Source organism: Triticum aestivum, chromosome 4D, assembly GCF_018294505.1.
Source record: "Triticum aestivum cultivar Chinese Spring chromosome 4D, IWGSC CS RefSeq v2.1, whole genome shotgun sequence".
Taxonomy (NCBI): domain Eukaryota; kingdom Viridiplantae; phylum Streptophyta; class Magnoliopsida; order Poales; family Poaceae; genus Triticum; species Triticum aestivum.
The window spans coordinates 267,670,481-267,682,696 of NC_057805.1; positions in this window are offsets into that span (position 1 = coordinate 267,670,481).

The following is a 12,216-nucleotide window of genomic DNA, read 5'->3' on the forward strand; positions in this document are numbered from 1 at the left end:
GTATTGTTTCCATCGAGGATAAAAAGATGGGGTTTACATCATATTGCTTGAGTTTATTCCTCTACATCATGTCATCTTACTTAATGTGTTACTCTGTTCTTCGTGAACTTAATACTCTAGATGCAGGAAGGAGTCGGTCGATGTGTGGAGTAATGTAGTAGATGCAGGCAGGAGTCGGTCTACATGACACTAATGTGATGCCTATATTCATGATCATTGCTTAGATATCGTCATAACTTTGTGCTTTTCTATCAATTGCTCGGCAGTAATTTGTTGACCCACTGTAATATTTTCTATCTTGAGAGAAGCCTCTAGTGAAACCTATGGCCCCGGTTCTATTTTCCATCATATAAGTTTCTGATCTACAATCTTAATTTCCTATTTACCTCTTTCGCAATCTTTTACTTTCCAATCTATAAACCAAAAATACCAAAAATATTTACTTCATCTATCTCTATCATATCTCACTTTGCAAATAACCGTGAAGGGATTGACAAACCCTTTATCGCATTTCGTGCATGTTGGTGTTTGTTTGTGTAGGTATTCGGTGACTTGTGTGTTGTCTCCTGCTGGATTGATACCTTTCTCAAAACTGAGGGAAATACTTACTCTACTTTGCTGCATCACCCTTTCCTCTTCAAGGGAAAAACCAACGCAAGCTCAAGAAGTAGCAATGAGGACTTTGAAGATTTCTTCTTTTTCTTCGAGTCGTCTGAACTGTAATCCTTGTACTTATTTTCCTTTGATTCCTTCACCCAATGAGGACAACCAGCAGTGTAGTGACAAGACTTGTAGCATTTGTGGCAAGTCCTTTTCTTGTGGTCGCGGGATGAAGAATCTCATCTCATGTCATCACCTCTTGAAGATTCTCCAAAATGGCCACGTCTTGAGAACATCTGGAATTTCCTCATGAGCATTGCTAGCTCCTGACTTAGTGCTTCAGGATCACCAAGGCTACTTCCAGAGTCTTGCCCTTCAGACGAGGGAATTGCCTTGGCCTTCAGTGCAGGTGATTTTCATTTTTCTATAGTTGAAAAACCAGTAGACGACGCATTTGTGGTTCACTCTTACCACACATATCCTTGAAATCTCTACCCATTTCCACTAAAAGGCATGGAAAATTACTAAATACCACAAGCATGATTTTCCAGACCATTTTTAGACTTTTTCATGCACCAATGGTCTGAATTTTAATTATGTGCATTAATGCCTAGGAAATGCACATAATGTACTAAATATAGTAAATGAGCCCAGAAAAGGGCCAAATTTGAAGACGATGCATTGGAGAGGGTATGTTGATCATAGAAAAAAACTGAAGTACAAACTGCAAAGGAAATTTGGATTCCCCTTCAATCATGGTGATTTCCCTCTCGAAACCATGAAACTTCCCCCGTGATGGTTCGATTTATGAAGAGTGTGCATGACGCCAAAAGTCAAACCTTCTAAAATATTTACCAGGGCATGGAGAGGCCATACAATGGCACCATGCCATGCGTCATGTTTTTCATTTTTTATAGTTGAAAAACAAATAAACAACACATTTGTGGTTCACCCTTGCCACACATATCCTTGAAATCTCTACCCATTCCTTCTAAAAGGCATGAAAAAATACTAAATACCACGAGCTTGATGTTCCAGAACATTTTTGTGCACTTTTTCATGCAACAATTGTCTGAATCTGAATTATGTGCATTAATGCCTAGAAAATGCACATAATGGAGTAAATATAGTAGATGAGCCCGTAAAAGGGTGAAATTTGAACACGGTGCATTGGAGGGGGTATGTTGATCGTATAAAAAACTGAAGTACAAATGGCGAAGGAAACTTGGATTCCCATTCAATCTTGGTTATTTCCCTATTGAAACCATGAAACTTCCCCTGTGGTGGTTCGATTTATGAAGAGTGTGCATGATGACATATGCCAAACCTTCTCAAGTTTTTACAAGGGCACAATGAGGCCATACCCTGGCTCCATGCCATCCGTCATGTTTATCATGCATGTTTTTCATTTTTCTATAGTTGAAAAACCAATAAATGACACATTTGTGGTTGACTCTTGCCACACATATCCCTGAAATGTCTACCCGTTCCTTGTAAAAGGCATGAAAAATTGCTAACTTCCACGAGCAGGATTTTCTAGACTGTTTTTGTGTTCATTTTCACACAACGATTTTCTGAATTTTAGTTATGCATTAATGCCTAGAAAATGCACGTAATAGAGTAAATATAGTAAATGAGCCCGGAAAAGTACCAAAGTTGAACATGGTGCATTGGAAGGGGTATGTTGGTCGAAGAAAAAACTGAAGTTCAAATGGCGAAGGAAATTTGGATTCCCCTTTAATCTTGGTGATTTTCCTCTCGAAACCATGAAACTTCCCGGTGATGGTTGGATTTATGAAGCGCGTGCATGGCGACATTGGCCAAACCATCTAAAAATTTACCATAGCAGGGTGAGGTCATACCATGGCACCTGATAACCCACAAGTATAGGGGATCAATTGTAGCCTTTCTTGACAAGTAAGAGTGTCGAACCCAACGAGGATATAAAGGTAGAACAAATATTCCCTCAAGTTCTATCGTGTACCGATACAACTCTATGCACGCTTAATGTTCACTTTACCCAGAACAAGTATGAAACTATAAGTACTTTGTAGGTGTGACAGGATATGTTTGCAAGATAATAAAGAGCACGTAAATAAAAGATAGGGGCTGTTTAGATAAAGAAACAACTAAGTTAGTTTTAGTAGAGAGCTTTTTGTCACGAGAAAGTTATTTGTCCTTAGGCAATCGATAACTTGACCAATAATCATTATTGCAGTTTTATACGAGGGAGAGGCATAAGCTAACCTACTTTCTCTTCTTGGATCATAGGCAGTTACGATTGGAACTCTAGCAAACATCCGTAACTACTAAAGATCATTAAGGTAAAACCCAACCATAGCATTAAAGTATCAAGTCCTCTTTATTCCCATACGCCATAACCCACATATCCGTGTTTGTGTTTCTATCACTCATGCAACACAGACAATATGAAAACCATGAACACGGAGAGCACCATAGGACAACACCAATAATAAAACATGCAACTCAAACCATTCACGATCATCAATGAACCCATAGGACAAAACAGATCTACTTCAACATCATAGGATAGCCATACATCATTGGCAAATAATATATAGCGTTAAGCACCATGTGTAAGTAGAGATTACAACAGAGAGAAGAGGTGTTACACTGCTGCATAGAGGGGGGAGAGAGTTGGTGATGACGGCGGCGAAGTTGTTGGTGTAGATCGTCGTCACGATGATGGCCCCGACGATGTTCCGGCGCCACCGGGAGAGAGGGGGGAGAGCCCCCTCCTCCTTCTTCTTCTTCCTTGACCTTCCCCCTAGATGGGAGAAGGGTTTCCCCTCTGGTCCATGGCCTCCATGGTGGCGGAGGGGCGAGAGCCCCTCCAAGATTGGATCTCTCTCTCTCCCTCTCTCTCTCTCCGTTTCCTTCTGTTTATGCGATCCCAGATTCCGGCCTTTCACCGATTCTTAAATTCCCGAAGATCCGTAACTCCGATTGGGCTGAAATTTTGACACGATTTTTATCCAGATATTAGCTTCCTTGCGCCACAAGAAGGGCACCTACTGCCGTACGGGGTTGCCACAAGAGTCCAGGGTGCGCCCTACCCCCTGGGGTGCGCCCCCTGCCTTATGGCCCCCCTTGGGCATCATCTTGCATTGATCTTTTTCCCAAAAATCATATATATTGCAAAAAAATCTCCGTAAGTTTTTATCGCGTTTGGACTCCGTTTGATATGGATCTTTTGTAAAACAAAAAACATGCAACAAACATGAACTGGCACTGGGCACTGGATCAATATGTTAGTCCCAAAAATAGTATAAAAAGTTGCCAAAAGTATATGAAAGTTGTATAATATTGGCATGGAACAATCAAAAATTACAGATACGAAGGAGACGTATTAGCACCATGCCAGGGATCATGTTTTTTTATAGTTCAATAACCAATAAATGAGACATTGGTGGTTGAATCTTGCCACTCATATCATTGAAATCTCTGCCCATTCCTTCTAAAAGGCGTGAAAAAATACTAAATACCACGACCATCATTTCCAAATCGTTTTTGTGCACTTCTTCATGCACCGATTGTCTGAAATTGAATTATGTGCATTAGTGCCTAGACAATTAACATAATGGCCAAAATATAGTAAATGAGCCCGGAAAAGTGGCAAATTTGAACATGGTGCATTGGAGGGGTATGTTGATCGTAGAAAAAACAGAAGTACAAACGGTGAAGGAAATTTGGATGCCACGTCAATCCTGGTGATTCTCTCTCGAAACCATGAAACTTCCCCAGTGATGGTTCAGTTTCTGAAGAGTGTGCATGACGGCATAAGTCAATCCTTCTAAAATATTTACTAGGGCATGGTGAGGCCAAACCATGGCACCATACCAGGTATCATGTTTTTCACTTTTCTATAGTTGAAAACCAATAAACGACGCATTTGTGGTTCACTCTTGCCACACATATCCTTGAAATCTCTACCCATTTCCTCTAAAAGACATGGAAAATAACTAAATACCACAAGCATGATTTCCATACCTTTTAAGACTTTTCATGCACCAATTGTCTGAATTTGCATTAGGTGCATTAATGCCTAGAAAATGCACATAATGGACTAAATATAGTAAATGAGCCCAGAAAGGGCCAAATTTTAAGACAGTGCATTGGAGGGGTATGTTGTTCATAGAAAAAATGAAGCACAAACGGCAAAGAAAATTTTGATTCCCCTTCAATCATGGTGATTTCCCTCCCAAAACCATGAAACTTCCCCGGTGATGGTTCGATTTATGAAGGGCGTGCATGACGCCATAAGTCAAACCTTCTAAAATATCTACAAGGGCATGGTGAGGCCATACCATGGCACCATGCCAGGCGTTATGTTTTTCATTTTTCTGTAGTTGAATAACCAATAAACGACACATTTGTGGTTCCCTCTTGCCATACATATCCTTCAAATCACTACCCATTGCTACCTCTTGAGCACTGCGTTGGTTTTCCCTTGAAGAGGAAAGGGTGATGCAGCAAAGTAGCGTAAGTATTTCCCTCAGTTTTTGAGAACCAAGGTATCAATCCAGTAGGAGGCTAAGCGCGAGTCCCTCGCACCTACACAAAACAAATAAATCCTCGCAACCAACGCGATAAGGTGTTGTCAATCCCTACACGGTCACTTACGAGAGTGAGATCTGACAGATATGATAGGATAATATTTTTGGTATTTTTATGATAAAGATGCAAAATAAAATAAAAGCAAAGTAAAAAGGCAACGGAAATAACTAAGGGTTGGAAGATTAATATGATGAAGATAGACCCGGGGGCCATAGGTTTCACTAGTGGCTTCTCCCAAAAGCATAAGTATTTTACGGTGGGTGAACAAATTACTGTTGAGCAATTGACAGAATTGAGCATAGTTATGAAAATATCTAGGTATGATCATGTATATAGGCAGCACGTCTGAGACAAGTAGACCGACTCCTGCCTGCATCTACTACTATTACTCCACACATCGACCGCTATCCAGCATGCATCGAGAGTATTAAGTTCATAAGAAAAGAGTAACGCCTTAAGCAAGATGACATGATGTAGAGGGATAAATTCATGCAATATGATAAAAAAAAACCATCTTGTTATCCTCGATGGCAACAATACAATACGTGCCTCGCTGCCCCTACTGTCACTTGGAAAGGACACCGCAAGATTGAACCATAGATAAGCACTTCTCCCATTGCAAGAAAGATCAATCTAGTAGGACAAACCAAACTGATAATTCGAAGAGACTTGCAAAGATAACCAATCATACATAAAATAATTCAGAAGATTCAAATATTGTTCATAGATAAACTTGATCATAAACCCACAATTCATCGGTCTCAACAAACACACCGCAAAAGAAGATTACATTGAATAGATCTCCATGAGAGAGGGGGAGAACATTGTATTGAGATCCAAAAAGAGAGAAGAAGCCATCTAGCTAGTAACTATGGACCCGGAGGTCTGAGGTAAGCTACTCACACTTCATTGGAGAGGCTATGGTGTTGATGTAGAAGCCCTCCGTGATCGATGCCCCCTCCGGTGAAGCTCCGGAACAGGCCCCAAGATGGGATCTCGTCGGTACAGAAGGTTGTGGCGGTGGAATTAGGTTTTTGGCTCCGTATCTGATTTTTTGGGTTACGTAGGTATATATAGGCGGAAGGAGTACGTCAGTGGACCAACATGGGGCCCACGAGGGTGGAGGGCGCGCCTGGGGGGGGTAGGTGCGCCCCCTACCTCGTTGCTTCCTCGAAGCTTCCTTTACGTAGGGTCCAAGTCTCCTGGATCATGTTCGTTCCAAAAATCACGTTCCCGAAGGTTTCATTCCGTTTGGACTCCGTTTGATATTCTTTTTCTGCGAAACTCTGAAATAGGCAAAAAACAGCAATTCTGGGCTGGGCCTTCGGTTAATAGGTTAGTCCCAAAAATAATATAAAAGTGAATAATAATGCCCAATAATGTCCAAAGGAGAAGATAATATAGCATGGAGCAATCAAAAATTATAGATACGTTGGAGACGTATCAAGCATCCCCAAGCTTAATTCCTGCTCGTCCTCGAGTAGGTAAATGATAAAAACAGAATTTTTGATGCGGAATGCTACTAGGCATAATTTCAATGTAATTCTTCTTAATTGTGGTATGAATATTCAGATCCGAAAGATTCAAGACAAAAGTTTAATATGGACATAGAAATAATAATACTTCAAGCATACTAACTAAGCAATTATGTCTTCTCAAAATAACATGGCCAAAGAAAGTTCATCCCTACAAAATCATATAGTTTAGTCATGCTCCATTTTCGTCACACAAGAATGCTCTCATCATGCACAACCCCGATGACAAGCCAAGCAATTGTTTCATACTTAAGTAATCTCAAACTTTATAAACCTTCACGCAATACATGAGCGTGAGCCATGGATATAGCACTATGGGTGGAATAGAGTATAATGATGGGGGTTATGTGGAGAAGACAAAAAAGGAGAAAGTCTCACATCAACCAGGTTCATCAATGAGCTATGGAGATGCCCATCGATTGATGTTAATGCAAGGAGTAGGGATTGCCATGCAACGGATGCACTAGAGCTATAAATATATGAAAGCTCAACAAAAGAAACTAAGTGGGTGTGCATCCAACTTGCTTGCTCACGAAGACCTGCGGCACTTGAGGAGGCCCATTGTTGGAATATACAAGCCAAGTTCTATAATGAAAAATTCCCACTAGTATATGAAAGTGACAAAACAAGAAACTCTCTATCATGAAGATTATGGTGCTACTTTGAAGCACAAGTGTGGAAAAAAGGATAGTAGCATTGCCCCTTTTTATTTCTCTTTTTTTTGGGCCTTCCTTTTTTTATTTGGCCTTTCTCTCTTTTTTTGGGACAATGCTCTATTAAATGATGATCATCACTCTTCTATTTATTTACAACTCAATGATTACAACTCGACACTAGAACAAAGTATGACTCTATATGAATGCCTTCGGCGGTGTACCGGGATATGCAATGAACCAAGAGTGACATGTATGAAATAATTATGAACGGTGGCTTTGCCACGAATACTATGTCAACTACATGATCATGCTAAGCAATATGACAATGATGAACGTGTCATGATAAACGGAATGGTGGAAAGTTGCATGGCAATATATCTCGGAATGGCTATGGAAATGCCATAATAGGTAGGTATGGTGGCTGTTTTGAGGAATATATAAAGAGGTTTATGTGTGAAAGAGCGTATCATATCACGGGGTTTGGATGCACCGGCGAAGTTTGCAGCAACTCTCAATGTGAGAAAGGGCAATGCACGGTACCGAAGAGGCTAGCAATGATGGAAAGGTGAGAGTGCGTATAATCCATGGACTCAACATTAGTCATAAAGAACTCACATACTTATTGCAAAAATCTACAAGTCATCAAAAACCAAGCATTACATGCATACTCCTAGGGGGATAGATTGGTAGGAAAAGACCATCGCACGTCCCCGACCGCCACTCATAAGGAGGACAATCAAAGAACACATCATGTTTCAAATTTGTTACATAACGTTTACCATACGTGCATGCTACGGGACTTGCAAGCTTCAACACAAGTATTTCTCAAATTCACAACTACTCAACTAGCACAACTTTAATATCACTACCTCCATATCTCAAAACAATCATCAAGCATCAAACTTCTCTTAGTATTCAAAAACACTCATAAGAAAGTTTTTACTAATATTGAATACCTAGAATATTAGGATTATTTAAGCAAATTACCATGCTATTTACGACTCTCAAAATAATCTAAGTGAAGCATGAGAGATCAATAGTTTCTATAAAACAAATCCACCACCGTGCTCTAAAAGATGTAAGTGAAGTACTAGAGCAAAACTATATAACTCAAAAGATATAAGTGAAGCACATAGAGTATTCTAATAATTTCCGAATCATGTGTGTCTCTCTCAAAAGGTGTGTACAGCAAGGATGATTGTGGTAAACTAAAAAGCAAAGACTCAAATCATACAAGACGCTCCAAGCAAAACACATATCATGTGGTGAATAAAAATATAGCTCCAAGTAAAGTTACCGATGGAAATAGACGAAAGAGGGGATGCCTTCCGGGGCATCCCCAAGCTTTGGCTTTTTGGTGTCCTTAGAGTATCTTGGGGGTGCCATGGGCATCCCCAAGCTTAGTCTCTTTGCATTCCTTCTTCCATAATCCATCAAATCTTTCACCCAAAACTTGAAAACTTCACAACACAAAACTTAACAGAAAATCTCGTGAGCTCCGTTAGCGAAAGAAAACAAAAGACCACTTCAAGGTACTGTAATGAACTCATTCTTTATTTATATTGGTGTTAAACCTAATGTATTCCAACTTCTCTATGGTTTATAAACTATTTTACTAGCCATAGATTCATCAAAATAAGCAAACAACACACGAAAAACAGAATCTGTCAAAAACAGAACAGTCTGTAGTAATCTGTAACTAACGCAAACTTCTAGAACTCCAAAAAATCCGCCAAAATAGGACGACCTAGACAATTTGTTTATTGATCAGCAGCAATTGGAATAAATATTTTATCACGTTCTGGTGATTTTTAACAATTATTTTCGTGAACAGAAAGTTTCTGAAAATTTCTGCAAGATCAAATAACTATCATCGAAGAAGATCCTATAGGTTTAACTTGGCACAAACACTAATTAAAACATAAAAACACATCTAACCATAGGCTAGATCAAATATTTATTCCTAAACAGAAGCAAAAAGCAAAAAACTAAAAATAAAATTGGGTTGCCTCCCAACAAGCATTATCGTTTAACGCCCCTAGCTAGGCATAAAAGCAAGTATAGATCTAGGTATTGCCATCTTTGGTAGGCAATCCATATGTGGCTCTCATAATAGATTCATATGGTAATTTTATTTTCTTCCTAGGGAAGTGTTCCATGCCTTTCTTTAATGGAAATTGGAATCTAATATTCCCTTCCTTCATATCAATAATTGCACCAATTGTTCTAAGGAAAGGTCTACCAAGAATAATAGGACATGAAGGATTGCAATCCATATCAAGAACGATAAAATCTACGGGCACATAATTCCTATTTGCAACAATAATAGCATAATTAATTCTTCCCATAGGTTTCTTAATAGTGGAATCCGCAAGGTGCAAGTTTAGAGAGCAATCATCAAAATCACGGAACCCTAGCAAATCACATAAAGTTTTGGGAATAGTGGAAACACTAGCACCCAAATCACATAGAGCATAAAACTCATGATCTTCAATCTTAATTTTAATAGTAGGTTCCCACTCATCATAAAGTTTTCTAGGGATATAAACTTCCAACACAAGTTTTTCTTCATAAGATTGCATCAAAGCATCAACGATATGTTTGGTAAAAGCTTTATTTTGACTATAAGCGTGAGGAGAATTTAGCATGGATTGCAACAAGGAAATACAATCTATCAAAGAGTAACTATCATAATTAAATTCCTAGAAATCCAAAATTGTGGGTTTATTAATATCTAGGGTTTTGATTTCTTCAATCCCACTTTTATGAATTTTAGCATCAAGATCTAAAAACTCCAAATTTTTGGAACGCCTTCTAGGTAAAGGTGGATCATATTCAGTCCCATCATTATCACGATTCATATTGCAAAACAAAGATTTAATAGGGGACACATCAATAACTTTTAGATCTTCATAGTTTTTTCATATAAATTTGAAGAACACGCTTTCATAAAGCAATCTTTCTTAGCACGCATCCTAGCGGTTCTTTCTTTGCACTCATCAATGGAAATTCTCGTGGCTTAGAGAGACTGATTGATATCATGTTTAGGAGGAATAGATCTAAGCTTTAAAGAATCAACATCAAGAGAAATTCTATCAACATTCCTAGCCAATTCATTAACTTTAAGCAATTTCTCTTCAAGCAAAGCATTGAAATTCTTTTGCGAATTCATAAATTCCTTAACACTAGTCTCAAATTCAGAGGGCATCTTATTAAAATTTCCATAAGAATTGTTGTAGGAATTACCATAATTATTAGAGGAATTGCTAGGATAAGGTCTAGGATTAAAGTTTCCTCTATATGCGTTGTTACCAAAATTATTCCTACCAACAAAATTCACAGTCATAGATTCATTATTATTCTCAATCAAAGTAGACAAAGGCATATCATTAGGATCAGAAGAAACACTCTCAGTAGCAAATAATTTCATAAGTTCATCCATCTTTCCACTCAAAACATTAATTTCTTCTATCGCATGCACTTTTTTATTAGTAGATCTTTCAGTGTGCCATTGAGAATAATTAACCATAATATTATCTAGGAGTTTAGTAGCTTCTCCTAAAGTGATTTCCATAAAAGTGCTCCCGCGGCCGAATCTAAAAGATTTCTAGAAGCAAAATTCAATCCGGCATAAAATTTGTGTATAATCATCCACAAATTCAAACCATGAGTAGGGCAATTACGTATCATTAATTTCATCCTCTCCCAAGTTTGTGCAACATGTTCATGATCAAGTTGCTTAAAATTCATAATATCATTTCTAAGAGAGATGATCTTAGCAGGAGGAAAATACTTAGAGATAAAAGCATCTTTGCACTTATTCCAAGAATCAATACTATTTTTAGGCAAAGATGAAAACCAAGCTTTAGCACGATCTCTAAGCGAAAAAGGAAATAGCTTCAATTTAACAATATCATTGTCCACATCTTTCTTCTTTTGCATATCACACAAATCAACGAAGCTATTTAGATGAGTAGCGACATCTTCACTAGGAAGGCCGGCGAATTGATCTTTCATGACAAGATTCAACAAAGCAGCATTGATTTCACAAGATTCAGTATCGGTAAGAGGAGCAATCGGAGTGCTAAGGAAATCATTATTGTTGGTATTGGTAAAGTCACATAATTTGGTATTATCTTGAGCCATCGTGACAAACAAGCAATCCAACACACGAGCAAACAAGAAGCAAGCGAAAAAGAGGCGAATGAAAAAGAGAGGGCGAATAAAATGGCAAGGGTGAAGTGGGGGAGAGGAAAACGAGAGGCAAATGGCGAATAATGTAATGCGGGAGATAAGGGTTTGTGATGGGTACTTGGTATGTTGACTTTTGCGTAGACCTCCCCGGCAACGGCGCCAGAAATCCTTCTTGCTACCTCTTGAGCACTGCGTTGGTTTTCCCTTGAAGAGGAAAGGGTGATGCAGCAAAGTAGCGTAAGTATTTCCCTCAATTTTTGAGAACCAAGGTATCAATCCAGTAGCAGGCTACGCGCGAGTCCCTCGCACCTACACAAAACAAATAAATCCTCGCAACCAACGCGATAAGGGGTTGTCAATCCCTACACGGTCACTTACGAGAGTGAGATTTGATAGTTATGATAGGATAATATTTTTGGTATTTTTATGATAAAGATGCAAAGTAAAATAAAAGCAAAGTAAAAAAGGCAACGGAAATAACTAAGGGTTGGAAGATTAATATGATGAAGATAGACCCGGGGGCCATAGGTTTCACTAGTGGCTTCTCTTAAAAGCATAAGTATTTTATGGTGGGTGAACAAATTACTGTTGGGAAATTGACAGAATTGAGCATAGTTATGAGAATATCTATGTATGATCATGTATATAGGCAT